This window comes from Ambystoma mexicanum, chromosome 8, assembly GCF_040938575.1.
Source record: "Ambystoma mexicanum isolate Mex_15411 chromosome 8, UKY_AmexF1_1, whole genome shotgun sequence".
NCBI classification, from domain to species: domain Eukaryota; kingdom Metazoa; phylum Chordata; class Amphibia; order Caudata; family Ambystomatidae; genus Ambystoma; species Ambystoma mexicanum.
The window spans coordinates 873,770,555-873,788,304 of NC_090929.1; the positions used below are offsets into that span (position 1 = coordinate 873,770,555).

Consider the following 17,750-nt stretch of genomic DNA (forward strand, 5'->3'; position numbering starts at 1 on the left):
TTTGTAAGTTGCTTAGGTCCATTTGTATCAATCTGTTAAAAATGCTCTGTGATTTACAGTACCCTTGGATAAGCCTAGTGTGTTCAAATTGGGTTCCTCGATACGTAAAGGCTGTCAAATATCTTGAGTCTAGGTGTAGTGGGATGGAGAAGAATGCATTCTTTAGGTCGATAAAGGTAAAATACTTCGCCTCTGCTGGAATGTTGCACAATATTGTAACGAGATTCCGTACCATGGAAAATGTAGCTTCAACTACATCATTAAGGGGGCGTACATCTTGTATAAATGTCCACAACCAACCCTTTGATTTCATTATCAGTTATATAGCTTTACTGCATGGTGAGGCTGATTTCTGTATTATTCTCTGGTGCTACAGTGCATGTAGGGTTGATTATATCCCCCCCATTTGCTTCTCTGGATAATGAGAATTGTTTCGCTTGGGGCAGCAGCGCTTCTTGTTTCAACTTTATCTTTACCGACCCTACCCCATTTTAATACTCCTACATAATGGGGCTCTTTTATCCATAGTTGCAGAAATGGCTTAGGAGTTAGTTGCTCTGACAGGCGACTCCTTACAATCCCTTGAATATTCACAAGTGTAGTTATTGATAAGTGGCCATAAATGTTCCGACCATTCAACCAGTCCTATGAAAGTGGCAGTCACTGGATTTGGATGGTAGAAAAGCCTAACCGTCAACCAAAAACAGTACAACAAGATGAGACTCCCGGACTCATCGCCATCAAATATGTGTATGCTTGATTTTAATGATCAATCACACAATTCGGCAAGGACGCCCGTTACTTTATTCAATTCAGAACATGGACAACAGTCTTATGGATTGGTCATCCCACCCGCGGCCCAGATTTGAAAAAGGCTCAGGGGAGCCAAAACACATGTAATCGCCGTACAAGGGCTTAATGAATTGTGTGATTGATCATTAAAATCAAGCAAACACATATTTGATGGCGCTGAGTCCTGGAGTCTCTTCTTCTTGTACTCTTTTAGCCATAGTCTGTCTGGAACCCTTTTGAGAACCTTAACTATGTGTCTGCTCCTCCTCTTCACCAGTTGTGTGAGTATTGATATCAGCATTATCAAGATGTAACACTACCGTGGTGCCTTTTGTGATCTCCTTCTGGCACTGCGGTCGGCAAAAAATTCTGACACCAATCGGAAAACCTTCCCTCGTATCCCCGGGACCCACCTCAGCAATATCTCGACCCAATGCAAAAACATGCTAGGGTACATGGGTTGGCTTCGTAGTGTGCTCTGGGCATGTGCTGCTAGAAGGAGCACAGCCATTCATGTGTAATTGATGCCTGGCATTGAGCACACCATCCCCTTTTCCGTGAATGATATTGTGGTGTTGTTTGCTCAGCAAGTCTCTCCCTAGTATATTGATAGGTGTGTCTTTGGAATACAACAGGGGCGCTACAATGTGCTGTGTCCCTATTGATAGTGGTAAGTCTTTTGTTAATGGAACTGTCACCAGCTCCCCAGAGAAGCCCTGCGTGTCCCCCACTTTGTTTCATAGCGGAAATCCCTTTTCACTAATACAAGATTTGGTGGCTCCTGTATCGATGAGTAATGAGAACTCTCTTAATCCTATTTCCATTGCTACCTCAGGTTCCTCTTCAGGACCATCAGTTACTGCTAGGACTGGACACACTCTAAGTCTCTACAGGCCCCACTATTGTTGGGAGGTACTCTTTGAGAAAGTGAAAGGATTCCCACTGACAACACTGACCTCGGTGTAGTGGGGTACCACATTCTGTCCTAACACTACTGTACTTCCAGCAGGTGGTGCTCGTGTTTGCGTCATACTTAGCAGTGCCATTCCACAATCCCTCGGACCCCCTTGGGCCTGCTTTGGCCCCTACGGCAGGGGCAGCTTCCCCTGCTGCAGTTGGGCTGGGTGGGGCTGACTCTGCTGCCACTGCTGCTTTTCTCTGACAAACCCTTGCTGTTGGGCTATTTGGATCTCTTGTACCTGAACTTGTTGCCCAGAAGGACATGCGTCTGCGGGAAATGCCCCATGTTCCTGATTATAAAGCATGGCCCAAAAACACTGTATTCTGTTCCCTGGCATCTTCCTCCTCTTCCTTGTTGCAGGTACCCACTCCCCATTGGAAAGAACCCCCCCCCTGTATGTAATTCCCCTGCAGTGATGTTCCCCACTGTAGGATATACTGTGGCAGCACAAAACCACCCTGCTGTGGTGTGTTCTCCACAGGAAACCCTCCCTGTCGGGCAGGTGCCATGGCAGCAGTGGCAGGTATGACAATTGCCAGCTCTATTGTATATTGTGGCAATTTCTTTTCAACCAGTTTGTTTTATGCCTTTGCAGAATTCTCTGCCGCCTGTCTCCCAATCTCTTGCTTCCTTTTACAGTGGTGTACTATCGTCCCCTGTATCTCTGGCCATCCCTTGGATTCTATTCCTACTAACATGTGTAGCGATGTGTGGACGTCTGTCGGAAATCCTGTGACCAGCATGTGTAAGAATAAGGGTATGCACTCGTCCCAGCATCTTCGTGATTCCTGTGTCCAGATATCCTGCACCTGTTTTATATATTATGTGGGGTCCTTGTCAAGCTTGATCTTATGTGCCATTACTGTCCCTAAGTCATAACTATATGTGTACATGCTTCTCAGGACCTCCCATATGTGCACTGCACAGTTGTTAGATGGAACCCCATCATGGACCCCCTTGCACCACGCCTGCTCCCATATGTTGTCCGCTTGCTCCCCTATTATGTCACAAATAAACCTTTCATATCCCTACTGCCAGCAACACCTCTGCTGTTTCTTTCTCGAGTGATTGTAGCCATTTGCTGGCCCCTGCCATAAAGGAGTGCAAGCTGCATGTTAGGCTGTCACAGTCCATTGTCTGCCACGGTATATAATGTGCGTCCCCTCTCCCCTTATGTAACAGCAGCATTTACTTTGCCCTGGGCCCTGTTCCTCCTCTCCCTTTTATTGCCTTAGCCAGTGTTATTTTTACTTTATCCTTTTCGACTATGAAGGGAGGTTGACCAGTGCCTCCTGGGCTCCTCGCGTTCTTTTTGTCTCCTTTGCTCCCCTCCCCCTCTTCTCTCCTTGTCGGGGGTTCATTTGTCACCCTCTCCATCACTAACATCTTTCCCTACTTCTTCCTCATCTGAGGCTATGCTATCCTCATACCCTCCTTCGGACTCTTCCTCTCCCTGTTCTTGTTCCTCATCACCCATTTTGAATTGTTTCCTTCCCGACAACCATTCCTTTCCATCCCCCTTGTCCCTTTTCTCTGTATTCTTCCTCTGTAACTCCTGTTCGATTACCCTCTCTGCTACATTAAATAATGAATCCACCTGCTGTTGTCTGTTCTTCCCAATGTCTCCTAAGTATTTCCTCTCACCCCTTTTATGTGCCTCATCCCATCATGTGTCTCTATCCTTCTTTTTCCCTGTCATTCCTCCTTCCCCCTATGTGATTTCCTTCTGCGGTTTTGTATACCCTGCCGCTGGCTGTATTGCCGGATAGACACCATAGGGTGGGGGCGCAGAGCTTTGTCTGTTCCCCTTCTCAGTCAATGACTCCTCCTTCTCCTCAAACAGTCTCCAAAGACCCAATATATTCTGCCTACTCTTTAACTTTGAGCCTTTATACTTTGTTAATAAATATGAGAACATATTTTCTCTATTCTTACTATCGAACATATCCCTCCCCGGGACACGCATGGAAACAATGACCTGCAGTCACCTGGACCCAGTGAATATTATACTTTATTATTTGATTGTGATATTGGGGTCACTTCTCCACTAATGCTCGATGGACCATTATCTCCCATCTGCCCCTTTTCTGAACCCTAAATTACCTAGGCACCTTCTCCCAGTTCTACTTCCCTTCCCCTTTTGTACCCGTCTTCCTGCAACACCCACACTCACCCCCAGTCACCCGTTTCCCCCTTATTTCTCCCTTTTGCTCTGGCCTTCTCCACAGGCCCGCCCACCCACATACTCTTATCCAATATACCAACCTACTCTCCAGGCCTTTCCACTCAATTGAGGTTAGATTAGCAATGGCCCTCTCCACAGGCTCACCTTCACCTATGTTATTAGCTAGGCGCTGAGTCACCTCCATCTTCTCACTCACAGCCACTGCCAGGATGCCAAGCACACTATTAAATACAAGTTACCTGTCGATGATAACCTATCCACCTTGGTCAACACCACAAAAGCAATACGAACAACATTTACTACCACGCGCATGGAACTTCCTGCTCCTTCAAAACACTGTTTCAACAACTACACAATAAAATAACACCTGTCTCCCCTAAATGACAAAACTATACAGTTGCAAGTGCTATGCGCAACTTCTGCCTACTAGAGTCTCAACTCTCCTGCTCTAATGCAGGGGTGCCCACACCCACGTCCACTCCCTATGGGGTAGCGTGTACTAAAATCTACAACTACTGCAGCTGATCATCCACACACCTTGAGGATGTGTCCTAGACACCATAAAATATTATGACTACCTTCTGCGTGGGCATTCAACTACGAGACAGAACTTTCTTGCATGGTTACACTCGCGTGTCGTAGACATCCTCAAATCCTCTTGGCACCAAGCTGCCCTTGTGGGCTCACTCCTCCCCTGAGTGCGGGCAGTGCTCAGGACAAGGCAGACCTTTGTGAACTTGGTGTCTGCAGGGTCTCCTCAGTGTTGTGTGTAGAACAAGTCTACGGTCGCTGGACCAGCTGGCCCAAGCAAGGCGGCCGGAATACAGTAAGTTATCCGAGAGGACTGAGGATGTCGCTGGAGCCTCCATAATGTTTTAGGGGTCCTCTAGAGCTCACAAGTAATACGTTACCAGAAGTAGTCCAAGTATACCAGGCAAGAAGTAACACTTTTTCTTACAGCTGTGCAAGCACAAATCAAACAAAACAGTGGAACAGAAATGGCAAATGAGAGCTCACAAACTGGCTCACTAAAGACGGTATTTTTATACTGCTAATACAATGTGTGTACAGTTAGAAACAATTGTACTTCAAACTTCACGTCTTCTCAGTTCTCATGAAGCAGACTGGTTAGAATACATCATGCCCCTATTGCTAGACATACGTTTGTTGGACATGATTGGATCAAAACAGACCTGTCCTCTCCCGACTCATCGCCTCCCACTGTGGTGCCACATTGTGTCCCGTTCGACCCCACACACATTTTTAAATTAGTAATAGCGTAATTGTGCTGACCTCTGGATTTTTATTCGTCTACCATTGGCCAGCACCAGGAAGGAAGAAATACAAGACACAGGCCCTCATTACGACCCTGGCGGAGAGGGGTTTACGCCAGCGTAATGCATGGCGTACCTCTCCGCCAGATTACGACTTTCCGTAGCGCCATGGTGATTTTTACGCCCGGATTTTCCAGGCGGAAAAATCCATGGCGCTATGGGACCTCTTGTTAATTACGCCACCGTAATCTATGGTGGCGTAATTAACGCCTTCCCCACTCCCATTATACCCTATGGGGCAAAAATGGGAATGGGGAAGGGTAAATGGGGATTGGGGACTAACCGCCCCGCCAAGGTCGGAATGGGGCGGTGAGTCCGCCAACCCCCATGGCGGAGTTGGCAGCTCTGCGCCATGGACCATGGTGCAAATTGCACCATGGTCCTCCGCCAGGGTCGTAATGAGGCCCACTGTAAGCTAGTGGGAGGGGAGACATTCACACTGCACCTGCCTGATGATAACATTCACAAACACTATTGTGGACACTATGTGGGCTTTCCAGGGACACCAAAACGTACCGTCTGATTCGCTCTTCTTGGAGCACCCCTCCATCCCACATACCTGTTCCGCAACCTGCTGGCCGAAGAGTGATTTGAAACCACCCTTGGTGTCATGCAGATGCCTCCCTGGATTAGGTCTATTTCCCCAGCTCCCGGGACTGGCTTGCTGACCTTGATAATATTGCCCAGTCACTGCGACCTGCTGGAGATGAGCATCCTGAAAACAGCTACCCCCCTAGCTCATCCGCTGCATACAGGCAATCTGTTCAAAGCTGACCTACTGTCTGAGGCTCATCTGTGTCACTCACATGGAGTGCACTTACCTGCGTTTTCACCTCCCTCACATTTACTCAGCAACTTCCCTTGTGTCCATATTATTTTATATATAGTGTCACCCCTTTTCCCCTCCATGCTGGGTCCCTGTGTCTGGCTATAGCTTTCAGCGACCCATTCCTTCCCATCTTGGGGGTGTCCCAACTCATCCCCCTTATTCCCGCAATTGTTAGACGCGCCCCTCTGCCGGGCGCTGAATCAGCACCTTTTTTGCATTTGCTTGGCTATTATCTCATCTATTTCCGTAATTTGAATTTTAAAATGAACAACTGTTTCCAGCTTTCACTTATTTGGAGCCATCAATCTAAATACTTCCTACTCAAGTGCCTGTAATTCCCTAGAGGACTGACTGCCACATTTGTGGAATGCCTGCATTTCTGATAAGGCAAGGCATCTATCCTTTCGAACGACCTCTGCTTCACTCTCAGCCAGCGGTCGGTCTCTCTCTGTGCCAACTGCGCGTGTGCACATCATACTTGGCCTGTAACTCCACACAAAGCTCACCCTGTTTTGAATTCCGATTGCAGGACTTTCTCGTGCATATCAGCTAACTCATGTGACCATTTTTTCTCTAGGCCCCTTTCATCTGTATGCAGGAATGTGGAACAGTTTGTCTGATTTTCATTTGCTAAAGCATGGGAAATTAGCCTGCTGTTATACACTTCTATATGGGATGCTTTGGCTGGGACGATGCCAGACTTAGTGTTGCACCAATCACACTAAATATTGCCACTGATGGTACAGAAACACCAGGCTCCACACTCCATCTATCACAAAATAAACAGATCAGACAAGAACAGACTACACATGGCTTTAACAATAACGTTCTCTGGCATTTTATCTTCATTTAGATAAATTGAATAACATGAACACAGAGAAAAAATCAACGTTGAATCTCATAACAAGTGCCAGAAATAGGAAGAAAAGTCTAAATGCATCTTAGAAAAATGCAGTTTTTATAATCTGCCAGAACGTTTATATTTAATGCATTGGCAAAGATTTTCTTAACTTCCCCCACCTAGACAATTTGGACCTGATTACGAGTTCTGTAGTAACCTGCTGGTGCTACAAGCAAGTGTCCGCCAAACTCGTAACACTGTTTCCGCCACCTGATATCCCGGTGCCACTGGGAATTGACAAGACCCGGCGGCCCAGGATATCAGGCGGGGGAAAGTGTAAGTCCCCATTCCTGGAGACATGGAAGTACCAACACAGTTGCTAATGGTGCTGATGCTTCAGTGACAAGTCTGCCTACCGGGACCGGTGCTCAACGGCCCCTGCAGGCGGACTTGTAGTGTGGCAGTATGAAAAGGGTGCCAGTATGTTGCTACCGGCACCATTATTTCCAGACCCCCACAATTGTAATGAGGCCCCATGAATCCTCTTTTATGCCCATTGAAACTGGCTTCTCTTTTACCAAACCTGGCAGTGCAAACACAATGTATATGTAACTTTGAAATTTAACTGGTACTATAGCAGGGCTGCAAACTCCCAATTTCCAAAAGTGACTAATTGTGCACGGGAACAAAACAACATCTGTTCTCTGGTGCATGAAGAAGAAATGGGTTTTCCACCTCTGTGCCTAGTTTAACACTACACTAATGATGATAATGTTATCTCCAATTTGATATGTCTCTTTTATTTTGTCACTTATGCTTACCAAAATTTTAGTTTGCAGGGCCAGCAGAGATATGTCATTTACGAAGCAGGCATCTATCTCATTCTCTCAGCTCCCTGCCGGAGCTCAGCGAAGATACCCGGCTCCATCCTTCTGCAGCCTGGTCCAACAGAGCTACGTCTGTCCTCTCACCACACAGCGCAGCCAGCCCTGAACTTGTCAAATTCGATTTGTCTTCTCTCTTACTTCTTCCTCCTTCCTCCACCCAATCTTTCTCACAGAGAAAACATCAACATTGCATCTCATAAAATGGGCCAGAAATTGGAAGAAAAGTCTAAATGCAGCTTTGAAAAATGCAGTTTTCATAATCTGTCAGAACGTTTATATGTGTAATGCATTGGCAAAGACTTTAACTTCCCCCACAAAGACAGTTTTGGCCTCATTACTAGTTCTGCAGTAACCTGCCGCTGCTACCGGTGGGTTGCCGCCAAACTCATAGCACAGTTTCCGCTACCTTATATTCCGGTGCCACCGGGAAAGTACAACTCCCGGCGGTCCAGGATATCAGGTGGGGGAAAGTGTAAGTCCCCATACCGGGGACATGGAAGTACCAACACTGTTGCTAACGGTGGCGATGCGTCAGTGACAAGTCTGCTTACTGGGACGGGTGCGCCTGGCAGGTCAGATCTGCCGGTGCTCAACGGCCCCTGCAGGCAGACTTGTAGTGTGGTGGTCTGGAAAGGGTGCCAGTATGTTGCTACTGGCACCCTTATTTCCAGACCGCCACACTTGTAATGAGGCCTTTTGTGCCCAGTGAAACTGGCTTCTATCTTACCAAACCTGGCAGAGCACGCACAATGTATATGCAACCTTAAAACAGAACTGGCACTTTACTGCAAACTCCTACTTTCCAAAAGTGACTAATAGACACAGCAACAAAAGAACATCTGTTCTCTGGTGCATGAAGAAGAAATGGGTTTTACACTACACTAATGATGATAATGTTATCTCTAATTAGATAATTCTCTTTTATTTTGTCACTTATGCTTACCAAGATTTTAGTGACCCTTTGAGGGCCAGCAGAGCTATGTATTGTAAGAAGCAGGCATCTCTCTCCCACTCTCAACTCCCTGCCTGCTGGAGCTCAGCAATGATCCCCCGGCTCCCTCCTTCTGAAGCCTGGCCCAGCACAGCTATATCTGTCCTCTCACCACACAGCGCAGCAAGCCTACAACTTGTTAAATTTGATTTGCCGTCTCTCTTCCTTCTTCCACCTTCTTCCACCAAATCTTTCTCCAGCGCTCCCCTTTCTTTCTTCCTTCTCTGACTTATAACCTATTCTCCATCCACCTCCCATTGCCTATTAATACATAAAAAAGCATATGGTTTCACCACCCACTTTCATACATTCTGTCGTGAGGTCATCACTCAATCATCACCTCCCCTTCTAAATTTTCCAAAAACTTTTCTGCTACCCACATTAAAATTAAACTTTATACAGAACTCGTTCTCCATCCCGGATGAAAGTGCAACAATTTGTATCCTGACATCCTGTACAAACAAATCAGTTGTTTTTACAACAATATATTCTGCTGTCTCATTGCCCAGAGCTCCACATACATCACACTGCAGAACATTTCATATGTGCATTTATTTTCTAAGCCAAAATCACAGTGTCAATGTACTTGCACCCCCATCTTACAGCTGGTTTAATCAAAACCCAGTCTATTTAGTAATAGCCACTAGAATTAGTTTTGTTAAGGTTTTTCATGTGTCAGATTAGTATTTAGAAATAATAATTGTTAGTTGCCTAAACCATGCTGCACTGAGCTAACTCCAAAATCATGCCTCATATCTGCACTAAGTCACACACCTAGCACGACATTAGCACCACTTCTGCATTTTTTTTTTTATAACACGCTTAATACCTGAGTTCGGTTACTAAGCGCAGATCCAGGGTTGCATTCAAGACCATCACATTGCCCCTGTGCTATCTTCCATTTTCAAGTGCACCTTACCACAATTGAAGTCAGTGGCACTGCTCGAATTAGTGCATGGTTGAATAGTGTGCACTAATTATCCATACATGCCCTTCGAGAGAACAGTGTATGTTTTTGTAATGCCAGATACAAGCAAGCTATTGCCCCAAAATGCCACACAAAAATGCTGAATGTGATGATACTGTGCATTTGGCATGATGTGAAATCCCAAATCCCATTATACTGAACAGTAAGTCAGGCTAAAGAATACTAGCTAAGTGAAGCTCAGCAGAACAGGCATGTGGTCAGCAGACGTAGTTGTGATGGTCACTATGCTTTTGCAGCAAAGGTCTTTGGCCATCTGGTCTCGGTGCAGGCTGCACTCATCAAAAAATATGGCTTAGATAAAATCACCATGTTGACTATATTCACTGGTTTTTGTTATTCTTAGAAATACGTGGAAAGCAGTTTATAGAATAAGAAATAAGGTTCAGATACTGGTGCCCCACAGTTTGGGATTTACTGGTGAGATGGGGATTAGATGAGAATGACCTAACACTGAAAACCAAACTCCATGATGAGCAGAGACAGATAGCTTCCTGGGGATTCCATAAGGTAGCAGAGCTGTAAGGCATAGATGAACCACAGAGCTGGCTAGGACTAGCATGTAGAAGACACTGGCCCTCATTACGACCCTGGCGGAAAGTGACTGACCTGACCGCCACAGCGTAAATAGCGTTTCCGCCATTGCACGACGGAGCAAAGTGCGGCTAATTCCGACCCATCGGGCACGAGCACTACTCCATGGCGGAAGTGCAATGTCCGTGATGGCGGAAATGTCCCCAAAACGCCCCCCACCGCCGTCGTACGGCGCCCTAGGTGCAATTCCGCCAACCATCTTAGCGGACACCGTAATGAGCGGCAATCGGAAAGTACGGTGACCGTAAATATACGGAAACGGAAGTAAAAACATGGTCCCGGAACGGGAAACAGCACGCCGTACACCTATAAAATCAGAATTCCCACACAACCATTAAAAATACTACCCTGAGACACATCACAACCCGTCATCCACCCTAGTGAAAACAACAACAATGGGAAAAGTAGCGAAAAAAGCGTGCGACCGCAAGCGGCAGGTCCACTTCTCCCGTGAGGAACTCACCGTGCTCACAGAGACCCTCCAGGAGAATGCTGCCGTCGTCTTCTCGACGCAAATGACCAGGATGGCACTTGCGAACAAGAAGGCCATATGGGCCCTGGTGGCACAGCGGGTAAGTGCGGTGGGGACCACACCCCGCAACCCACAGCAATGCAGAAAGCGATGGGACGACCTGCGGATACGCGTCCGGAGCATACTTTCTGCCAACCGAAACATTGCCACAGCTACCGGGGGAGGATCGGAATCACCCATCAAGTTGACCCCCTGGGAAGAAATCTGTGCCTCCACCATTGGAATGGAGAGTATAGAGGGAGTCGGAGGGATGGAGAAAGGAGTGCAGACATCCGAAGAATCAGGTAGGTGGGCCAAATAAAACAATGCTAAATCCACAATGTCCAATCATGTGAAGTACCATGTGTCCACATAGTGCAACAGTAACACATGTCCAGGAGAACGTCCACATACATTGGCCTGATAGCGCACTTTAAAACTCACAATAAATACATAAATAATTAAAAACCCTAAAAACACCCTCTACACGTGCAGCATGCACACCCTAACTGCAGGCTGCAAAACAACTGCATCCTCAATCCACACAAAAATGAAACCACCTCCAAGGCCCCGACCCAAATCACCCTCAGGTACCACCCCAATGCATGTGATACATTGCCATTCCAATTTCAACAGACCCATTAATAACGCTCGCCCTCCTTTACTCCACCACAGGGTCCGATTCAAACGACGAGCTCCAGGACACCCCTACCAGCACACCTGCAAAGAGGGCCAAGACCAATGGCCAAAGACCCTCCACCTCAGCTGCACGCATCAAGACACGGCAGCAGCACAAATCAAGTGACAGCACACAGGAGGGAACTTCAACAGGCACCCCAGCAGCCAGCATGCCCACAACAGCACCACCACAGGTCCCCCCAATGGATGCCACAGAAGGCACTGCTTCTGGTGGCAGCAGCACCATAGGTGACACTGCATTAATGGCAGCATGCTCCGACACAGAAAACGGGGATGTCGAAGTAAGATCCATCCATGACCTGTCTCAATCCCCCTGTTTGTTCCATCCCGTACACCATGAGGATACCACGCAGGGGCACCCACAAGACGACGACTGGCCATCCCCCACAAGCCCTGTGGCAAGGCAACATGAGGTGACCAGCCCCTCTGTGACACCACCGCAAATGGCCATGGCCCAGCAGAGGCAACAGTCCCTCGACCAGGTGATCGTGCAACAGCAGCAACTGGCCACGCTCCTCAAGGACCATGCTGATGAATGTGGGGGTACTAAGTCAGCCATAGAAACATCTACTGAGACACTTAGGGCAGAAATGGAGAGAAGTACAGAGACACTAAGGGCACAAATGGAGAGAAGCACCGAGAGCCTGAGAGTACAAATGGAGAGAAGCACCGAGAGCCTGAGGGGGGAACTGCATGCGACGTCCAAAGACGTATGTGCTGAACTTGCCGCTGTGCGCCGTGTGCTCACTGAGCTCTCACAAACCCTTAGGGACATGCATGGAGGTGAGCAGGCAGAGACATCATCCATTGCAAGTTCCGTCCAGGGCAGCCCCCAACGTAGATCTGGGAGGAACCTGCGCTCCACAGGCAGGGGTGCCCCTGATACCCGCAGAGGGGGCTTGCAATAGCGTCTGCCCACTGACAATGAGCATCTTTGGACACTGGTGTTCGGGGGGGAGGTAGGAGGGTGGAGGGGGTGTGTTGGGCTCACTTGGGTGGCGGGTCGATGGGGTGTGTAACATAATTTCACATATGCGATAAACATTTCACTATCATCCAATGAGATGTGTGGACATTGATCTTTGTGTACGAGGCCATTATAGGCGTACAGTCCATATTGTGCATGTTCCAGACACACACATTGCCACAAGTCCCATGTCCATGTATCAGCCACCAGGCGTGAGTGCTAGAAGCATGCATCTATGAGAATCTGACGAATGTCTCGGCCCTCCTGTGCCTCGCGGACTCCTTGAGGTGCTGCCACATCCCCACCCTCATCATGACCATCTTCAGGTGCTTGCAGTTCTGCGTCAGGGGGCATGGGCACATTTCTACGTACGCACATGTTGTGTAGCATGACACATGCCATGACCATCTTTGCCACCTTCACATGGCAGTACAGGAGTGCCCCGCCAGACCTGCTGAGGCAGCGGAAACGAGTCTTCAGTAGGCCGAATGCCTGTTCTATGACTACACGGGTACGTGAGTGGGCATGGTTGTAGTCCTCCTCATGCTGGTTCTGTGGGTTCCGGAGTGGTGTAAGGAGCCATCTCTTCAGTGGATACCCGGCATCACCTGTATGTGGACAATAAAGGATGTTTGTGGAATGACATTGCTACGTACGGCCCCCCCCCTTCCTGCCAGGTCATTGCCGCATCACATACCCCACATTATCATGCATGAAATGAGACTCACGGAGTAGCCAGGATCTGTTCCCTGCGTGTCGCTCCATGTAGCGTGGTATTGTAGAGTTCCTCAAAACCATAGAATCATGGGTTGATCCAGGAAATCGGGCACAACAATGTGTAATGATCCTGTTGGAGTCACACACCATTTGTACATTCAGAGAATGAAATTGTTTTCGGTTGCGGTACTGGGCCTCCATGGCATGCGGGACGACCAATTCCACATGGGTGCAGTCGATGGCACCAATGCAACCCGGTATGCCGCCAAGTGCATGGAATCCCACTTTTGTGTTCGTAATTTCCTGCTCCGAGCGTGGTAGAGAGATGTAGTCATCTGCGTGCTTCAGGAGGGCATCGAGCACTTGCAATAGTGTCCGTGAGAACACTGGCTGTGAAATTCCATGCAACTGTCCGACTGTATGCTGGTAGGTGCCTGTGGCCAGGAAGTGGAGTACAGACACCACCTTCAGTAGGGGTGGAATGGCGGTTGGGCTATCTATCATGCTGACAAGGTCAGCCTGTGTCATCTCCACAATGGCGGTTATGGTGTCCCGGTCCAAACGGTAGAAGGTGTGGATCTGCTCATCCGTGAGGTCGAACGGATGTGCTCGGAGGCGTGGGATTGCGGGCTGCCTGCGTGGTGGTAGTGGCTGTGCTGGCGGGCCTTGCTGGCCCTGCCTTGCCCTCCTCCTCCTCCTGCGTCTCCTCTGTGCGGCCGGTTGTTGTAGTAGTTGCTGTTCCTCTTCTTCTTGAAGTTGGAGTACTTGCAGTGCAATCAGGTCCCCCAGGGCCAACATCGCTAGTCCTGCCAGTAGCATTTTGGTGTGGGTGTGGGAGGGGGTTGGGTGTGCAATTTATGTGTTTTCAAGCTGTATTGCCTCCACCTGTGGTGATTCATTCCACCTGTGCAAGCTGCAATCCCCTTTGGGCGAGCACGTCCCGCACACAACGCTGCAATTCGACGCATGGCCTCTTGCTATTACAATCATGTATATGATCCCGATGGCAGTGAAATATTGGTTCATATGTTCATTCTGCTATGGTCCCATTGTTTCACATACTATCTTTGCAGTCGAGAACAAACTTGTGAAGGGTCAGTGGAATGTAGTACTCGATTAACGGTGGACCCTCATGCAGCACTGTACCGAGGTTCACCGACGGGCGGGGCGTCCCATTTGTGAGTGAAGCCAGTTGCCATTTTCACACACTGCCGCACTACATGGATGAATTTGTGATTTCAAGCGGTCACAGATGCCTTTGCGACGTGATGTTGCAAATGAGGTATTCGAAGGACGGCGCTTTCGGTCTTCAGCTAGCGGCGAGGAGACGCCCACAGGTCTGACTGCAAATATAACGTTCTATTGTTTAGTGTCCTTGGGACAGGGACCATGGCGAGAATGCAATGATTGATATGAATAGTATGGGATGCGCAATAGCGTAGTGGACGATGAGGCAGGACGTTCCCAAATACATCTTACTTCACAACGCTGAAATCCCGGCCTGGACCACAGTGGATTTTGCAGACTGCATTACGCACAGACTCAATGGAAATTTCACATGTGATGTGAGTAAATAATCATGCGTTTTCATACCGGGATGAGGAAATGATGTATGGATGCATGGACAGATGATTTAATGGAGAGTTTGCCATGTACAGGGCTTTTTGGAATCTATCCACCTCCCCTGCGCTATGTGATGCAGAGCTGCCATAGTGGGACCATCGTCTATCTGCCCTTGTTGTACCCTCCGTGTCTCGACGCGCCTTCAAACACTTGTGTCTATGCACGTTACTAATCCCATCGAATGGATTCTGTTTTGACGGACGCATGCACACAAGCACTCGTGTGTAATAGTGTTCCCAGCTCGATTTTTATAGTTATGATTCGCAAGTGCTTTTTGGGTGGGAATAATCCTTTGGAGTGGGCTAGCATGCATATGGCTGTAGATTTAGTGTGATCATTGAAGTGAGTAATACAAATCAAGTTCTGATGGCCTACTATTCTTTTTCATTTAATTTGGGTGACAGGTATCTCCTCCCCTTTTGCCGCTGCCATCTGTATGCCACTCCTGCAGATGGCTTTTACTCCCGGCACCTGCTGCTTCGAGTTAATCAGTGGAGCACCATTACGATCTTATGGGACGATCGCCAATGGGCCACATGCCTTTACGCAGTATTAGTGGCTAGGAGCAACATTTTGAGCTTTCAGCTGGACTAGTGCCTACCTAATGGGACGGCCCTGCGGTTGTAGGCGCTTCCATGTTGCCTTTTTGAACGTGAATGTAGCCCCTGTGTACCATGAAGGAACAGGGCGTCACACAAGAAGAAGCTGGTCATTTATTGCGGATGCAGCCCACAATGATGAAATGTATTTTGGGGTTCATGACCTAATGGCTGTATGGGCTTGGTGATTTTGTGGTGCATTAAATGTCTATTCTGATTTTAACCGTGTAGCGTTCTTCTTTGCAAGTAATGTAGCATATTCCTATTTGTGGTGCGATGTTTTGTGAGAAGATCTGCATTGGGTTCCGGCTTCTGAGTATAGTTGCGTGGTACTGTACTGGCCGCGTTTGCCTACGAAGCCCAGTGTGGTCAGGGATAGGGGCTACCATTGTGACTGTTTTAATGATGTCCTGCTCATGGGCGGGGGATTTGCTTTTGTGTAACAGATGCCGGTCAGCCAGGTGGATTGGTGGAATGATGTGATTATCAGAATATGGCTGGTCACAGGTGCCTGTGTTTGCGTGCGTTTCTTGGAGGGAGACTGAGGTCATGTCCATTGGAATGGCTTCTGTATTCGTGCCATCTGTGCCCTGCAGCTCCCATTGGCCACTCTTGAGATGTGCCTGGCTGCTCAGTCACTCTGCCAACTTGTGTGGTCCATACTTATGCTGATGGTTGGTTGGTTTACTGGCAGGAGTACAGGGCTGGTGCAGTCTCCCTCAGGATACTGCTTTGTATGTTGCCTTACACTGGTGTCAGTCGATGGGGGGGCCTGTTTTTGTTTGTCTCATTTTTCTGCTCATGCTGCTGTACTTGAACCTTCACATGCCTGTGCTGCATCAGTGCGGCAATGGTGCCATGGCATAAATGGATGGCCACTCACAAGGCACTTGGAGCACCTAGATTCATTTGTTCGTTGGCATGCATGGGTGGCTTGTACATTTCACTGGTTGCATTTGTGTCTTCATTGCACCTACGAGGAGTTGTGCAATGTGGCCAGGGAGTGGTGTACAGGCACTCAGTAGGGCCGTTTACGGTTGATTCGCGAAGCCGTACTTCTCACCATGGCGGAATGGTACTTTCCGCCATGCTTGATGGCGTTAGGTACATGTCCGCTTGGATCGGAATTCGCGTACCATTACACCATGGTGGTAATTACGGTTTGGCAGGGCGCGCGTGCGCGTACTTGGTGCAGTTAGCGTTGGCGTTCACTACGGTGTCGCTAATGGCATCGTACTTTACGGTGACGGCTCATAATCGCACCGAGCGCTATTCGATGGCGGTATTGCATTTCCGCCATCGTTTTTCGATTTCCGCCAGGGTCGTAATGAGGGCCACTGATTTTTGCAAATCCCAAACAATGTCACAGGTAATTCCATCTCAAGAAGTGAAATCTGCTAATCAGATTGCCCTTTTATAAAATGCATGCCAAAACCATAGTGTACACCTGAGTCCTACTGCATCGTTAGCCTGATCTGTAGCGTGTGCCTTCCAAAGGCACAGAGCAGGTTCAGAGGTCAAAGATGTCTATTTGACTGCTTTGGTGACAGCCAAGTCTCTGAAGCACAGGGACTGCATTTATGATATGCACGCCTGTTCCAAAAACTACAAACGTGAGGGAATGCTTTTCTGGTGGCATGTTAAACTGTAATTCTAAGGCAGACCTTAGATTGAGGTATGGTGGCTAGCATTTCTCACAATTATATAAGCCACATACACACACAGTACACACACGTCAACCCTGTCATCCCAGCTCAGATTTGGAAGTGTTATGTGTGTTGCCCCAACCAGGAATTCTGGACAGGAATAAAAGGGCACACCCATTTAAAAGAGGAGTAGCCTCACACCAGGGTACTGATAACCAAAAAGGCCTTTGATTCTGTTGAGAAGGGGTGGGGTTAGTGTAGACTAAGGGAGTTCCTTACAGATGGAGGAGGCTTCCACCATATTTTTTCTTTCTGCCTCTATCTTTCCTTCTTGCTCCTCCACTTCCTGTAGCAGAAAGCAATTTGGGGTTGATGTCAGACGGTAAAGTCCATGGGTTCTTAGGACAGGGATAGGACCCTTAAAACAGGCTTTCTTTTAAACAATGACCTATAGATCTTTGCCTTTAAATAAGTGGTTGCGGAGTGTGTGCCGAGTGTTAGCAGCTGTCTGCAATCTGGTCTGTCTCTGCTGTGTAATGCTTAGTTTGAGGAGGAGCCTACATATGCTTGGGGCACCCGTGGAGCGGAG

At 48.1% G+C, this 17,750-nt stretch overlaps 1 long non-coding RNA gene across 1 annotated transcript in view; it reads left to right on the forward strand.

Annotated features, from left to right (window-relative positions):
- The window catches only part of LOC138472525 (uncharacterized), a 67,893-nt gene extending 59,746 nt beyond the window's left edge, over positions 1 to 8,147 (forward strand). The window contains exon 3 of the long non-coding RNA XR_011268623.1: positions 7,775 to 8,147. This is a non-coding gene — a long non-coding RNA (uncharacterized lncRNA). The remainder of the gene's footprint in view (positions 1 to 7,774) is intronic.
- The last annotated feature ends 9,603 nt before the right edge of the window (positions 8,148 to 17,750 follow it).